Source organism: Dermochelys coriacea, chromosome 20 (assembly GCF_009764565.3).
Source record: "Dermochelys coriacea isolate rDerCor1 chromosome 20, rDerCor1.pri.v4, whole genome shotgun sequence".
Lineage (NCBI taxonomy): Eukaryota > Metazoa > Chordata > Testudines > Dermochelyidae > Dermochelys > Dermochelys coriacea.
This window is the reverse complement of record NC_050087.2, coordinates 4,857,900-4,875,720: the sequence shown is the minus strand read 5'-3', so window position 1 is coordinate 4,875,720 and position 17,821 is coordinate 4,857,900. Positions and strand designations below refer to the sequence as shown.

The 17,821-nt window shown below is 44.7% G+C and overlaps 1 pseudogene; it reads left to right on the top strand.

The window, feature by feature from the left end:
* The first annotated feature begins 7 nt into the window (after positions 1-7).
* LOC119845874 lies at positions 8-15,454 on the top strand (annotated as a pseudogene).
* Positions 15,455-17,821: the final 2,367 nt, after the last annotated feature.

The window sequence follows — 17,821 nt, the reverse complement described above, 5'->3', positions numbered from 1 at the left end:
GGATCTCTCTCCTCCTTTGCATCTCATCCCAACAGCTCCTCACACCTTGCGATTGGAAGCCATGGTTCAGAAAACCGTCAGCATTAGGTCAGGTGGAGCCACTAGGAATTTTAGTGTCTCTTCTACCATTATTCCAGGCAGCTGAACCAGCTTCAGCTCCATCTCTGTTTCCCCGGGAGGGGACGGAGGTCTGGGACGGGTCAGTGGTGGTGGTTTCAGCAGCAGGAGCTTCCATGGTCTAGGTGGAAGCAAAAGAATTTCTGTTAGCAGAGGCTATTGCGCTGTTAGATCTGGATATGGTTATGGATTAGGTTATGGTGGGGCTGGGTATAGGATTGGCAGAGCTGGATATGAGTTCGGTGGTGGATTCGCACCCGGAGCTGGTGGCACCCATGAAGTCACTGTCAACCAGAACCTCCTGGCGCCCCTCAACCTGGAGATCGACCCCACCATCCAGAAGGTGCGGAAGGAGGAGAAGAAGCAGATCAAGACCCTCAACAATAAATTTGCCTCCTTCATCGACAAGGTAAGGCATGATCAGCTTCATCCTTGAAGCCTATCTTGGCATGCATGCCATTGGCTAGTCAAGATATGTTAAATGTTCTATGATTCATATTGTTCTCCATTATGAGTGACAAAATCTTCACAGTCAGTTCATATCTGAGTTTTCACTCTGCACCCTGATCAGATCCAGAGCATTAGTTCCACCTGCTACAATGATACAGTCCAGCCATGAAATATGGATTTTGATCTTTCATCGTCCCGTCTCTCAGAGTTCTGTAACATTTGCATATGAAGTGCAAGATTCTTGACATTTTTTACTCACACAATTAGCTAGGGAAAATAATTTTGTGCTTTAATACAGACAAGTTAAAATAGCATTACCCTCTTGGTGAAAGCAGGCAAGGAGATTTTGTGCCATGGCTGGTCAATTTCCATTATACATTTGCATGAGCATCTCTCTGAGCCTGTTTTCTTGCCAAAAAATACATTGTCTAACAATTTGCATATGAGTATTGATTGAACATGAAGTTTAAAACAAATTGTAGTGCCTCTCTTTTAAGTCCCACCTAAAATAGCATCTGTTTATCATTTATTAATCATCCAAGAATGTGAATAAGATGTAAAGGAAGATATGGTCTCAGTCCCAAGAGCTTAAAATGTAAAATGTTTACTGATGCTACAGTGTTGTTGTAGCTGTGTCGGTCCCAGTATTACCTCACCCACCTTATCTCTCTACTGGCACTACAATATACATGCATTTATCTAGACAGATAGAAGCAATTTTCTGACTTGTGTGGTTGTGTATTAGATGTACATGCCAATTTAAAGCCATAATGCACGTAAGACAAAGTCCCGGACCAGAAGACCTTCACATCTAGTTCATAAGAAGTATGGTTGAGGTGTTGTCTTTTTTCTGGTAAGTTGATGAGGCTACTTCAAATGCTTCAGTATTTTGTCTGATGGGATTCAGGTCCGGTTCCTGGAGCAGCAGAATAAGGTGCTGGAGACCAAATGGTGCCTGTTGCAGGAGCAAAAAACCACGAAAAGTAATATTGAATCCATGTTTGAGGCTTACATCAATAACTTGAGGTGGCAACTAGAAGCTCTTGGAGGTGAAAGGCTTTGGCTGGATGGAGAGCTGAAGAGCACGCAGGACACCATAGAAGATTTCAGGATCAGGTAAGCAAAACTGGAAGGAATTCTATTCTGCTACGTTGCTGCAGTGCTGTACATGAAGACAAGCCCAGAAGAACTAAAATGACACAATGTACAGAACTGCGCCAGCCAAAGAAAACCGTATTCATGCACCCTGACTGTTATACTGTCAGCAGGTGAGTTGCAAAACTCTCACCGATTTTAATGGGGCAGGGTTTCTTCCCTGACTTTCAGAAGTCCCCAAAATTCCAGTTTAGGGACCCAACGCAGAAAAGCACTTAAGCACATGCTTGAAGTTAAGCTCTCTTCCTGAATCATGATGCTTTTCTGAATCAGGGACTGAGAGTGTGTCATTATGAAGTCTGCTGGGGTCAATGCAGGAATTTCTGTGTGAAATTCTATGGTTTGTGTGACTCAGAAAGTTGAACTTAATCATCACCGTGATCCCTTCAGGCCTTGAAATCTATGAATCTCAGGATCTGTTTCCAGGGATGGACCGCACAGCCCCAAGGGTTCACTCTGGCTCCCATTTAGAAAGCACTGAATCCAGCTGCCTTCACTCCCCCAGTATCGGCAGGCACGGGTCATCTCTGAGGAAAGCACGTGCATAAGTGCTCTGCTGAACAGGGATGAATTGGAGCCGCTGTCCTGAAATTATCCCCCAGAATCTCTGGTTAATGGGAAAAGGCTGTGGCTTGTTTCATGGCTGTACATGGAGGCGGGGAGTTGAAAGGAGCATGGGAGATGATTGCTCTCCTTGTCGATTTTATTTTAGTGGGTTTTGGGGGGGCATTGTTCCATTGACTTTTTAAACAAATTTGTCCCACAACAAGAAATACATATTCAGTTTGGCTTTTACAGAAATAGGCACATGATGAATGAATTTTCCTTCTGTAGCAGCTAAGATACATACAAACCTATGCAAAAAGAAAAGAAGTACTTGTGGCACCTTAGAGACTAACAAATTTATTAGAGCATAAGCTTTCGTGAGCTACAGCTCACTTCATCGGATGCATCCGATGAAGTGAGCTGTAGCTCACGAAAGCTTATGCTCTAATAAATTTGTTAGTCTCTAAGGTGCCACAAGTACTCCTTTTCTTTTTGCGAATACAGACTAACACGGCTGCTACTCTGAAACAAACGTATGCAGGCTGCCACTTTGTTCCGTCATAACGCCATCTAATGGATGTTGTATTCCCGAGGCAGAGGTGTCTGAAATCTTTCCTTCCATGAAGAGTCAGGCCGGTCTGACTTGTTTTATTAGCTGCACAAAATCTCTCTTTAAATTGTAGCCCTTAATGTCCCCCTCAATGAATTAACTTATGATGGGCTGGGCAGCAGTCAGTGTTTAGTGTTAGTCTTTATACTCCCGCAAGTGCTCAGTGGTATCGCTATGTACTACCAACCAGGAGAGTCAAATCGTGGACTCAGACTCTGGATTCTTCATGTACCAGAGATGTGCACTGGGCCAGAGTCTGCCCTCAGACCCCCTGCATTTGCGGCTCCACTGAAGTCAACAGGACAACAGGCATCAGTGCAGAATCCAGCCCCTACTGACTAATGCAGGTGTGGTACGGATGAGCTCAACCAGGGCTTCTCCCACCCCTTCCAGCCTGAGAAAAGTTACAGGGATTACAAGACTTCTTTCATGCAGGGTGGAAAATTAGAGGAGGATAAAACATGCCTGTAATGAAGGCTTCTAGGTTCTCTGATGACATCCTTCCATTGTCTGGCCACAGGGTACCGTATTTGCAACTAGACTGATCACATATGCCTGCCACATTACAGGCAGAAGATACACAACATCATCCTGCTGCTCCTGATGTCCAACGAGGCCTGTGCCCAGCTAGTAAATGGTCTATCAGATCAGGCTCTGTCAATTTCCTTGATAGCCATTGTAAATATCTTGGCCATTAGTAACAACAGCCCAGGGTATACAAGGAAAAACACATGGCAAAGGCTCGGAGAATGCAGGCAATGGCTACTAAACGGTTATACTTCCACCAGCCGTAACAAGGCTCCTGTCTTCTTCCCGCCCAGGTGCAAAGATGAGATCAGCAAGAGCACGGCTGCAGACAATGTGTTTGTGGTGCTCAAGAAGGCAAGTGATCTCGATAAAAAAGGAACAGGGGACTTATTTTTTTAAAAAAGAATCGTTTGTATTTGTTTTACTTTCAAGCCTGAGAGATCAAAGGGCACAGCACTCCCCCCAAACCTCGCTGGAACCCTTCTTGTAGGTAAAGCTGGCGGACCGGTCTGCCTCTCCTTCTGCCATCCAGCCAGGATAATGATGTGCCTCTGGATCAGCCAGCAGCACCAGAACTTCCTCTCCTAGGGTCTGGCCCAAAGCCCAGGGACCAGATCCCAAGGGAAACTGAGTCAGCCCCAGCTATTAACCCTTACTCTGGCTGTTCTGCCACTTCTCAGATTGACACTACTCCAATCTCTCCATGTATATTTAGAGCATTTACCCCATCCCATCCAGCCTGCCATGCGCTCCCCATCTCACACAGCCCCTGCCCAGCAATGGCTAGAAGTTAGCCCAGAAGCTGGGAGACCCAGCTTCAGTTCCCTGCACTGCTGGTTGGGTAATCCCCTAGGTCCAAATGCATAAAAGAAGTTAGAAAAAAGAAAAGGAGGACTTGTGGCACCTTAGAGACTAACAATTTTATTTGAGCATAAGCTTTCATGAGCTACAGCTCACTTCATTGGATTCTTTTTGCGAATACAGACTAACACAGCTGCTACTCTGAAACATGTCATTATAAAAGGAATCAGGTGTCTAAGGACCAGTTTGGGGATGACAAAACTCCCACCAAGCCCCGTAGGTGCCGAAACTCACTCGGTGCCAAAACGTTTGCAGTGAAAGTTAACAGATGTTCACTCCCGCTGGCCGCCTATCTCCCACCTAAGACCCAGAGCGATTCACAAACCACGGAAGAGAAGGCGTTCAGAAGCCCTAAGTCACATACAGGGCCTGATTCGGTGAGCCTGCTCTAGTTCATACCAAATAGCTGGGGAGGGAGACCTCCCTCCTAGCTTTTAGCCCACTGGTTAAGGGATGTGGGAGATCCCCAGTTCAGGTCCTCTCTCATCTGAGGGGGAGAAGTGATTTGAAGAGGGAACTGCTGCCCCTGAGGTGAGTGCCATAACCACTGAGTTACAGGATATTCTGACCTAGGGCTCCCTTACTCTCTCCTGGTGAAGCTGTTGCACTCTGGATTAAATAATTAGAGTCATGGGAGCAGGGGAACTGGCTCCTGGGGTGCCCACCTCCCAGGTGAGTCCTCTATCCACCAGGCTAGAGTGATCCTCCTGCTTGTGTGTGAGCTCTCTCTCTCTCTCTTTCTCACACAAACACACACACACACACCTTCTTAGGCTACGTCTACACTGAACACCACTTGCGGCAGTGTGTAGGGTACCTGTAGCTACACGCCACAGTGAAAAGCAAGCTGCATCCACACTGGAGCGTAAAGCTGTGTGTGTCAGTGAAAGGCTGTAGCAGGGGAAAGCCGCAGGGAAAGGCTCAGCACCAGGGAGCTGCCGGAGCCTTTCCCCACTGCCAGAGTCTTTCTCTGCGGTGGGGAAAGGCTCCAGCAGTGGGGAGGCAGCTGCAGGATACTACATGGCTAAAACCAGCCATGTAGACAAGGGAGGCACTGCTTGGGCAGGTCGAGAACCTGGAGGGTACATACCTGTGCACATACCTACAGGGCTCAGGCGTGTCTTTACTCACCTAAGTAGTACCCCACCATCTACCCTGCAATTTATACCTGTGCTGGGGGAGAGGGAGGCAGATGGGATGTGAAGTGTACGTACTCTAAGTGCCGCCCAGAGTAGGATGCAGTGTAAATGCACCTTCAAAGAGTCAGCCAGGGCAGAGTCATCTGAGCACCACAATGGCTAACTCCTTTTGTGCCTTCAGGCCTTAGTGGCTCTGTGCCTCAATTTTCCAGCTGTGAAATGGGGATAGCACTTCCCTGTCTCATAGGGACACTGTGAGGATAAACTCCATTAAAAGACTGCGAGGTGCTCCATAACCTTGGTAACAGTGGCCATGTAAGTCCCTTAGGTCCTGAACAATCCAGGGGGCAATAGACAAAGGTGTGTAAGGGAGTTCAGTGCCCAGTGCCCATGGGATTTGGGTGTCTAATGCCCTCAGATTGCTTTGGAAATTCCATTCAATAGCTACAGGGAAGATCATGGGGGAAAGAGACTGGTTTAGAGCCACTCTACATTTTGTCCACCTAAAGTTTTTTCATCCAAAAACCACAGAGATCAGATAGCCCATACATCTGGGTTGTTCTCCGGCAGCTTGTGTTAAAGCCATGCTGGCCCTCATAGGGGAACACAGCTGTGCAGTGTTTGGCTAGACCGTCTCTGTTCCTATGTTTTCAGGATGTGGACATTGCCTACGTGAACAAGGTGGAGCCAAAAAAAGATTGAGATCAACTTCCTGAGAGCTCTCTATGAAGCAATAAGAACCATTCTAATTTTCCCAAGTCTCCTGGGGCAAACCTAATGCCATTTTTCACCCCACCCACCCCAAAAGCCAACTTTACATCAGAGAGAATCAAACCACTCAGAGATATATGCTCATAGCCATGCATGGAGTTTACAGGGCTGTGCTTCCCTTTATGTTGGTGTTTTACCATGCAACGTTTCTGTGAAGAAGGCTCAAAACAGGAGAGGAGGAGAGATCCAGACCCCAAATGTCATTTTTCTTTGATTTCCAGGAATTAGCTCATTTGCAGTCACAAATCTCAGACACTTCTATCATCCTTTCAATGGACAACAGCCGAAATCTGAAGCTGGATGGCATCATCGCAGAGGTCAAAGCTCAGTACGAGGATATTGCTAACAGGAGCTGAACTGAGGCGGAGTCTTGGTACCAAAGCAAGGTGAGTGGCACTGGAGTTCTGAGAGTTTGGATTAGGATATTCATAGATTCATAGATCCATAGATACTAAGGTCAGAAGGGACCATTCTGATCATCTAGTCCGACCTCCTGCACAGCGCATGCCACAGAATCTCACCCACCCACTCCTATGAAAAACCTCACCCATGTCTGAGCTATTGAAGTCCTTAAATCATGGTTCAAAGACTTCAAGGAGCAGAGAAGCCTCCCTCAAGTCAACCATGCCCCATGCTACAGAGGAAGGCGAAAAACCTCCAGGGCCTCTCCAATCTGCCCTGGAGGAAAATTCCTTCCCGACCCCAAATATGGCAATCAGCTAAACCCTGAGCATATGGGCAAGATTCACCAGCCAGATACCCAGGAAAGAATTTTCTATAGTAACTCAGATCCCATCCATCTAATATCCCATCTCAGGGGATTTGGCCTATTTACCCTGAATATTTAAAGATCAATTACTTACCAAAATCCCATTATCCCATCATACCATCTCCTCCATAAACTTATCGAGTAGAATCTTAAAGCCAGATAGATCTTTTGCCCCCACTGCTTCCCTTGGAAGGCTATCCAAAACTTCACTCCTCTGATGGTTAAAAACCTTCGTCTGATTTCAAGTCTAAACTTCCTGGTGGCCAGTTTATACCCATTTGTTCTTGTGTCCATATTGGTGCTGAGCTGAAATAATTCCTCTCCCTCTCCTGTATTTATCCCTCTGATATATTTATAGAGAGCAATCATATCTCCCCTCAACCTTCTTTTAGTTAGGCTAAACAAGCCAAGCTCCTTAAGTCTCCTTTCATAAGACAAGTTTTCCATTCCTCGGATCATCCTAGTAGCCCTTCTCTGTACCTGCTCCAGTTTGAATTCATCCTTTTTAAACATGGGAGACCAGAACTGCACACAGTATTCTAGGTGAGGTCTCACCAGTGCCTTGTATAACGGTACTAAAACCTCCTTATCCCTACTGGAAATGCCTCTCCTGATGCATCCCAAAACCGCATTAGCTTTTTTCACAGCCATATCACATTGGCAGCTCATAGTCATCCTATGATCAACCAATATTCCAAGGTCCTTCTCCTCTTCCGTTACTTCTAATTGATGCGTCCCCAACTTATAGCTAAAATTCTTGTTATTAATCCCTAATGCATAACCTTACACTTCTCACTATTAAATTTCATCCTATTACTATTACTCCAGTTTACAAGGTAATCCAGATCCTCCTGTATAATATCCCGATCCTTCTCCGAATTGGCAATACCTCCCAGCGTTGTATCATCTGCAAACTTTATTAGCACACTCCCACTTTTTGTGCCAAGGTCAGTAATAAAAAGATTAAATAAGATTGGTCCCAAAACCGATCCCTGAGGAACTCCACTGGTAACCTCCCTCCAACCTGACAGTTCGCCCTTCAGTAGGACCCGTTGCAGTCTCCCCTTTAACCAATTCCTTATTCACCTTTTGATGTTCATATTGATCCCCATCTTCTCCAATTTAACTAATAATTCCCCATGTGGCACGGTATCAAACGCCTTACTGAAATCTAGGTAAATTAGATCCACTGCATTTCCTTTATCTAAAAAATCTGTTACTTTTTCAAAAAAGGAGATTAGGTTGGTTTGGCACGATCTACCTTTTGTAAAACCATGTTGTATTTTGTCCCATTTACCATTGACTTCAATGTCCTTAACTAATTTCTCCTTCAAAATTTTTTCCAGGACCTTGCATACTACAGATGTCAAACTAACTGGCCTGTAGTTACCCGGATCACTTTTTTTTCCTTTATTAAAAATAGGAACTATATTAGCAATTCTCCAATCATTCGGTACTATTCCTGAGTTTACAGATTCATTAAAAATTCTTGCTAATGGGCTTGCAATTTCAGGTGCCAATTCCTTTAATATTCGTGGATGAAGATTATCTGGGCCCCCCGATTTAGTCCCATTAAGCTGTTTCAGTTTCGCTTCTACCTCTGATATGGTAATATCTACCTCTATATCCTCCTTCCCATTTGTCATGCTACCATTATCCCCAAGATCCTCTTTAGCCTTATTAAAGACTGAGGCAAAGTATTTGTTTAGATATTGGGCCATGCCTAGATTATCTTTAACCTCCACTCCATCCTCAGTGTTAAGCGGCCCCACTTCTTCCTTCTTAGTTTTCTTCTTATTTATATGGCTATAGAACCTTTTACTATTGGTTTTAATTCCCTTTGCAAGGTCCAACTCTAGTCGACTTTTAGCCTGTCTCACTTGATCCCTACATGTTCTGTAGGTAGCTCAATTAGGTAGCTTTCCTTCCTGATCCCTCCCATCTTCCACTCCCTGTATGCTTTCTGCTTCTTCTTAATCACCTCTCTAAGATGCTTGCTCATCCAGCTTGGTCTACAACTCCTTCCTATGAATTTTTTCCCCTTTCTTGGGATACAGGCTTCCGATAGCTTCTGCAGTTTTGATTTAAAGTAATCCCAGGCCTCCTCTACCTTTAGATCCATAAGTTCTTCAGTCTAATCCACTTCCCTAACTAATTTCCTTAATTTTTGAAAGTCAGCCCTTTTGAAATCAAAAACCCTAGTTGCAGATTTATTTTTGTTAATCCTTCCATTTAGTTTGAACTGAATTAGCTCATGATCACTTGAGCCATCACTAGGTTGGTGGAGAGACGTTCGTCAAATCAGTTTTCTGTGGAAAAGTGTTGTTCCAACCAAAGCGAAAATTCCACAGAATTGTTATCGATCCAGACAACATTTTAAAAAAAGAATTGGAGGGGAAAGTTTCAACATTATCAGATTTCAGAGTAGCAGCCGTGTTAATCTGTATTCGCAAAAAAGAAAAGGAGTACTTGTGGTACCTTAGAGACTAACAAATTTATTTGAGCATAAGCTTTTGTGAGCTACAGCTCACTTCATCGGATGCATTCCTTTTACATTACCAAAACACATTTTGTTTTTGAAATGACTTATTGTTTCAAATTTATTTTATTTTATTTCTTTAAAAATAATTTTAACAAAATGGAAACGAAACATTGAATTTATCGAAGCTGACTCGAAACACAATTTGGGGGAAGGGGAGAGAATTTCAGTTTGTGGAATTTTTTGAAATTTTGACTCTTTGCTTCAATTCAGGACAATTTGGTTGTGGTTGTTTTTAATCTCAAAAGTTTTTGCAGGATGGAAAAGTATGCCCCAAGAGCAGACCTAGAGTTTCACATGGGGTTGTACACATGGAGTCTATCCCATACTGCCTTTCATACCATCACCGTTATATTAATATTTTTAGTATGCTAACTTGATCAGAGCTAGAGCGAGTATGTCTACCTGAGCTGGAAACTATACCCCAAGTGTAGATACACCCTTAGAAACCCATTTCACCTCCTTGCCATATGGACCTTGAATTTCTTACTGAGTCAGGGGAACGGTGAAATGCTTTATAGTTTCTAAGCAAGAGCTGAATTTTAGGATATGTCTACATTTGGGCCTGGGTTGTGATTCCCAGCTCATTTAGACATACTAACCTACCTGGAACCTGTTGGTCCATATTTGGGGCAGCTAGCCCATGCCACCATTGCCACTGCCCATGTGACCACAACTACACTCCTATTTATAGCACACCAGCTCAAGGAGAGCTAGCGCAAGTATATCTATGCAAGCTGGGAATCACACCCCTAACTCCGAGCATCAATGTAGCTACACACAAAGGAAGAGGTGGAAGAAATCAGTTCCCTTTAATAGTTTCCAGTGGCTCACTGTGATCCCCTGTGATGCCCATTTCACCCTCCTCTCCATGTCTGACTTTGTCACCTCTATCCCCTCCTCCCCCTTCTATCACAGTATGAGGAGCTGCAACTGACTGCTGGCAAACATGGGGATGACCTGCGCAACACCAACACCAAGCTCTCTGAGATGAACTGCATGATTCAGAGGCTCCACTCTGAAATTGACAGTGTGAAGAAGCAGGCACGTGGGCGAAGGGGAAGGAGGGATCTCAGAATTTCAGGACTGGAATCCCTCCTTTGAATTCAGGACTGCCTTAGCAGCAGCTCCATGCTATCAGGGGTGTGAGAGGTGATGGCTGGAGCATGCTGAACTCCAGCAATAACGGGCAGTGTGGAGAGATGGGTTCAAATCCTGGCTCTGCCACTGGCCTGCGGGTGACCTTGGGCAAGTCACGTCACCTTTCTGCTTCACTTTCCCCTTCTGTAAAACAGAGATAACTACGCTGAGCTCCTGTGTAAAGGGCTTTGAGAACTACTGAGAAAAAGCACAATATAAGAGGTAGGGATTATTATGATGATGGTGCCAAGAGGGCTGAATAAGTTACACAACCCTGAGGTTATTTTAGGGGGCAGGGGCTGGAGGGGGTGTCAAGCTTAGAGATCTAGGGAGTGCAGAGGTGGCTTAAAGGCACCAAATGGAGATCTGGGCCAATCTCTATAACCCTGAGTTTCATATTGAGTCAAGAAATACATACAGACTCCCCCCGACTTACGTAATTGTTCCGTTCTGGAAAGCCTTGCATAACTCGAATTTTGCATAAGTTGGAAGCGTATACCCGTATGTTGCACAAAAATTTCCGCAACTCGAAAATTCTATTTCTGGCTTATGGAACTTTTTCCATAAGTGCAAATTTGTGTAAGTCGGGTCTTGCGTAACGCAGGGAGAGTCTGTACATACAGTTAAGTGATATGGGCCACAAGCTTGCAGCCTTTCTGCTAGCATCCTTGCCATCCCTGATTGGTCCCACTGAAATGCTCAGTCTGGTAGATTGCAAATGCACATGCGCTCCCAATGGGATTCATTCCTCATACGCATTTCCTGCCTTCACAGTGCGCCAATCTGCAGACAGCCATTGCCAATGCCGAGCAACGCAGTGAACTAGCCCTTAAAGATGCCCAGGCAAAACTAGCTGAGCTGGAGGAAGCCCTGCAAAAGGCCAAGGCAGACATGGCACGTCAGCTGCGGGAGTACCAGGAGCTGATGAATGTCAAGCTGGCACTGGATATTGAGATCGCCACCTACAGGAAGCTGCTGGAAGGGGAGGAGAGCAGGTGGGCAGTCTATACGTTAGAGCTGGCTGAAAAAAATACCGTAAAACATTTCTGGACAGAAAATGGCCTCTTGGTTTAAATTTTTGCAAAAAAAAAAAATTAGTTTTTGTCAAAAAAAACCCCAAAGTCAAAAAATTTCAATTGCTGAAAAGGAAATATTTTCACATTCCCACTGAAAACTCCAAAAAAATTCAGCAGGGGGGAGGGGTTGAGGGGAGGAAGATTGATCTGGGGGTGAAGTAAGCGAAAGCCTGAAGAGTTTCAAAGAAATTTTTTAATTCGTTTTTGTTGAATTTTGTGCAGGGAAAAAGAAATCAGCCCTCCAATCTGCAACAGGCAGAGGAGTTATTAAGGCCTGTGAATATGGGACACAATTCGATGCTCAGAGGATGAAATTGAATCCAGATCAGATAGCCAAAAATATTACATGTGCACCACTTAAGAGACTCAGGATATGTCTACACAGAAACTAGACACCTGTGGCTGGCCCATGCCAGTTGACTCAGGCTCATGGGACTCGGGCTGTGGGGCTGTTTTGTCGCTGTATAGACATCTGTGTTCAGGCTGAAGCCCGGGCTTTAGGACCCTGCGAGGCGGGAGGCAATGAAACAGCCCCGCAGCCCAAGCCAAGTGAACCCAAGTCAGCTGGCCTGGGGTGGTCACAAGTTTTTCTTTGCTGTGTAGACATATCCTTAAGTTTTACATAGGTCTTTTGCACTGGCCTTCTGCCCAATGGTGAATTTCACTGCTTAGGGACAGATCTTCCACTGATGTAAACATTGGTATCACTCCACTGACACTGACAGGGCTAGGCTAGTGTACATCAGCTGAGGTTCTGGTCCTAAAACTGTATTTCAAATTTCAAACATAGAATGTATTGATCTTCCTACAAGTTAATGGGTGTTGTTTCAATTTCATGTCTGAACTTCACCAAGGAAGACTGGTCTTACTGTAGTGCTAAATGTTTTAGCCTTCTAAATTACTCAGGACCACAATCCTGGGAGGCAAATTGCTTATAACAATCATAACAACACCTTCCTTTTTTTCCCCCTCTAACAGGCTAGCTGGAGAAGGTGTTGGTGCAATGAACATCTGTAAGTATTCTGTCTCCCAAATGCTAGATGCTCAATGAGATGACAACTCAAAGAGAGTCGTTATTCCTAGGAAGAGCTAGGGTTTGCTGATACTGCAGAGCAACTGAAATACAAAGGGATGGCGATCAATTGTTCTCCATGTCCACGGAAAGTAGGACAAGAATTAACGGGCTTAATTTGCAGCAAGAGAGATTGAGGTTAGACATTAGGAAAAACTTTCTGATTATAAGGGTAGTTAAGCTCTGGAATAGCTTTCCAAGGGAGGATGTGGAATCCCCGTCATTGGAAGTTTTGAAGAACAAGTTGGACAAACCCCTGTCAGGGATGGTCTGGGATTTGTTTGGTCCTGCCTCAGCACGGGGGGCTGGACTTCATGACCTCTCGGGTCCCTTCCCGCCCTACATTTTTATGATTCTATATGAGGCTGCAATAAATTAAGGTAGCAGATATCAGAGGGGTAACCGTGTTAGAATTCACAAAAACAAATTGTTTTTGTGAATTCGTTGTTTTTGTGGATACCCCTCTGATACTTAGTACCATGCAAGGTAGCAGATATGTAATGCACTCAGGGTTTTGAAGCTCTGTATGGCACAGTTGAGAGAGCAGTACCCCAAATATTTCTCTTAGGTCAGATCTCGAACATGAGAACGTCTCATCATGTATTTGGGATGCAAATCACCCTTGTGCAAAGGGGCAAGCACAAGGCACGTGAACCTCCTAAATCCCACAAAAGTGGCACAGAGTCTCTGTGTGTCGGAGTCTGAACGATAGCGATTTCCACCCTTGGGCCTACGGAAGGCAGTGAGAATACTCGTGAGAGAAAGGGCTACTGTCAGTGGAATGGAATGCAAGGGTCTTGCCCCGAGAGCACCTTTTGTGACCAGACATCAACAAACCAACAAGAATCCAGAATTAGACCCAAGGTCTGGAGGGTAAAGATTGAAAGACCTAAATGGGTCCTATTCTGCTCTCAGTGACAGCGGGAGTAACACCATTGAGGTTAGCAAAGTCGTAAAATCAGTATAAATGGGAAGATTGGGGATGTACTACATAGTTTGGCCCAATAAATGATAAGGAGAAAAAGCATATGGGTCCATCTCTGAGATACAGGTACTTGTAGACCAGGAAAGGAGAAGGCTTAAATTAAATGAGCAAAGGGGAAACTTTAAGGGAAGCCAAAATTAGGCAGCCTAGAAACTCTGTGTGAGTGTTAGGCAAACTGCATAATGATGAAATATACTAGATAGCAGGAGGATCTCCAAGGGACCTGGTGGAAACTGTTTGAACCCCCAGGTTCAGCCATTTGAAACAAAAGGTTTGCCTTTCCTTCTGTGACTGGCAGGCTGCTGCTCCGTGCTGTCTAAACCTCTGCTTTCTTCCACTTCACAGCTGTGGTCACCTTGGCCGGTGGAAGCAGCTACGGCTCTGGGGGTAGGCTGGGCCTGGGGGTCGGGCTGGGAAATGCCGCCGGACTCAGCTACAGCATTGGAGGAAGCAGCTTCAGTGCCAGCAGCGGGAGAGGTCTGGTGGGAGGATTTGGTGCGGGAGGGGGAAGCAGCTCCAGCACGAAGATTGTCTCGAAAGCCACCTCGACCAAAAAGAACATCCGCAGCTAAAGGGCCAACCAGCCCCCAATTCACCCCAGCCTGAAGAGAAGAAATATGGCACTGCCTCCTTGTGGCACCACAGCCCAAACCATCTCCAAGGCACAGGCTTGCAGGGGAGGAAAAGCTCCTAGTAAATACCCTTTAAGAGCTGCATGAGTCACATTCCCATTAGGTGAGGCATTTATTGGCTTAAGGAGGACGAGCCTTTTCTGCACCCCGCTTAACTCGCAGGCGTAGCATATCAAACCCCAGCCAGCATGTTAACGGCTTCATGCATGAATGAATAATCGGCCCTGCTGGTTAACGAGTTCCGGGGCGGCAGAACTTGGCTCATCGAAATTAACAGATGTTGATCCTGTCACTGCTCTTGCTTGGATCAGTGTAAATCCGGAGTAACGCCAAATCCAGATTTACACTAGTGTAACTGAGAGCTGAAGCTGGCCCTATGCATGGCTACATGTAAATGTTTTTTCTCTAAATAAACATCAGGCTTGCCTAGTGAGGCATGTTCCCATCTTTGTGTTCCATATTAGTCAACGAACAGAGGCCTCTCTCTCCCCCTAGTGCTTGGGAGGTGCAATATCTCTCACCAGCGGGTTTGGCGAACAGGTGGGTTACATCCAATAAGAGGCAGTCTTAATATTTCTTAATTCATCTTGGTCCTACCATATCCCCTTTCTCTCTGGGGTATTTTTCTCACACTCCCTGCTTCATAATTATAGTCTTCGTTTCCACTGATTCATCTTATATACTAGGCTACTGCTTGCTTAATAGTCAGTGGATTCGCTACTCAGTCCTCATAACTCAAACCTATATCCAATGGGGCATTAGCACCAACACAACCACAGTTTTCTAGATCCTGTGAAAACCTCACAATTGAACCAAGCTCCTCTCTGTCAGCCAGGAGAGCACGAACATGAAGTAGAGATAACACAAGGTCTATGGTTTATGTGTGCACAGTAACAAATACACAGAAACGAAAGGGTGAACATTATGCTTTGGTAACTGTTACGAGCCGTATCACATGTAAAAAATGTCTGTATCTCATTGCCTGTGTTCTTCGCTTGTGTTTTTATCCGGGGTGGGAGGGAGGGTTCTGAGCTTTTATGTACCACGATCCCCATTACCACAGTTCCTATTACTTTATGCTTGTGTTGAAGTATCCTGATTTCATGAAACTTCTTCAATAAACTGCAATCAACCTATCTGTCTGCAATGTGGCTTTATGGTCTATTATGCAATTTACTCAAAAGCCTAACTTTATAACAAGTTTTATAAGACTGGCCCTATGCACAGATGGAATTATTCATTACTTCCCATATTTTCCTCCTAGCTATTGCAGTCTGAGAGACAGAGTTAAGTTGAAGGTAGCATTTAAAATATTTGGTGGGAATTTTCCCTCTCTGAATATGCTACCTTGTCTACTTCTCAATTCAAGGCCACTGCAGCTGTTTGCTTTTTTCTTTTCGATTTTTTTAATTGTGCCATTAAATTCACATCGAGCACTTTTAGTGATGATCATCTTTGCTCCCTGGCTGTGTTCAGCTTCATGAATGTTCTGATCTGCATAAGAGTTAATTACGTAGAAGGACTCCTTCAATAGTTTTCCTTCTAGCAGAAGAGGAAGGGGTCCTGCAGGAGTCCCTAAAATCCCAGCTGCAATGACGAAGGGCCTGATTCTGATCTCACATCAATTTTACACCAGTCTAACTCCATTGACTTCAACAGAGTTATTCCTGAGGCAAATCGGTGTCCAGTGTCAGTGTCACCCCACTGACTTTCATGGAGTCACTCTTGGTTTACATACGTATAAATGGGCTATGACTTCACTGGAGTTACTCCTGATTTACATTAGTGAGTTCAGTAGCAGGACTCGCTACCTGTACACAAATGCGAAATGTGGGTTGTGTGGTTAACACACAGAGCAAAACCAAACGATGTTACAGTGTGGTCTGGGGACTATGGTGTGACAACATGATCCCTGCCTTGATATAAATGTCTATGTAGATGGTCCCTATTTAGGTTCACTCATTTGTGAAAGAGAGGAAATGAGAGCACACAAGAAAAATGGAAGGAAGCAGGAGCAATGCGGGGAAATGACAAATAAGAAAGAAATAGGGATGAAGCAAGAGAAATCTGCATCTGTAAACAGATGCAGAACCCCCAGCACTCCCTGCCCCCCAGCCCCTGGTTGGGGAAAAAGGGGGGGCATGAAAATATTGGGGGCCCATTTTAAACACTGTATAAGTGAGACAAAAGAAGCTTGAACTTTTGTTCCTATGTCCTACATGGACTGATCTGAAAATAATTAATTAGAGCTGAGCAGAGGATGGAAATTCCATTTCAGAGAGAATTTCAAAATTTGTCTTTGATCCAATTAGGAATGAAACTGGAACATTTCTAAATTTGCCGCTAAAGCAAAATTGTGGGGAAAAACCCTGAATCGATCAAAAGGTTTCCGCGTTTTAATTTTATATCATAATACAGAGTACAAAAAGTTTTGAATTTCAAAATGAGAAAGTCACTTAAAAACTAAAAAATCAAAACATTTCCCTTTGTAAATGTCAAAATGGGACATTTCAATATTGTCTCCAGAGCCCAGGATCTATCACTTTGGAGAGGTTCAATCTAGTTTCCAAACTTTATCACTGAACAGAGCAAGTCTGAAAACCTCCCAACTTTGACTCTAGATCTGACCCCTAAATCCCAGGTCTATAGTTTGTGTTGAGAGCTAACATCCACATAACATTTTCCTCTTTAAGGCTCAAATCCGGAGAGCTGTACTCTGTGTCAGCCTGTGCTTTGTCATTGCATGGGTACACCGTGTGGAACAAGGAGGCTTCCACACCACCCATCGCACAGCTGCCAGACACAGCTCCTGTACCTGAGCACAGGGACTGCTCCCTGCTACCGCCCCCATAAGGGGTGGGCAAGGGGAGAACAGAGGTGGGACCAAATTTCTGTCCCTATCCCCACTAGACACTGGAGCTTCAGGCCACGATGGGCAAGCTCATGCTGATGGGTGGCATCCTAGCGTGCCATCATGATGCCAAGTCTGCTAAGAACAGAGCTCACAAGTTTGTGTTGGTTCAGCAGACTTGAACAGGGCTGGTTCACACAAGCTGATTAGCCTCAGCTCTTTCCATATCTACAGTTATAAACCTGAAAGAAAGAAAGAAAGAAAGAAAGAAAGAAAGAAAGAAAGAAAGAAAGAAAGAAAGAAAGAAAGAAAGAAAGAAAGAAAGAAAGACACGAGCAGAATCAATGGTTGGGTTTTTCAAAGCCCATTCAAATTAGTGAGTTGTGCGCCTAAATCTTCTAGTTAGCTTTGAAACTCTCAACCAATGGCCCTATCTCCGGTAAGCCGTTTATAAAGCAAAACAAGATAACTAGAATAGCTGGTCTGTCACCAGAGGCCCATGTCATGGCGGCTAGCCTGTAAGATTTAAATCTAGGGACTCAGTGCCCCAGGCTGTGTGCTGGGTACCTCAATGGGAAGG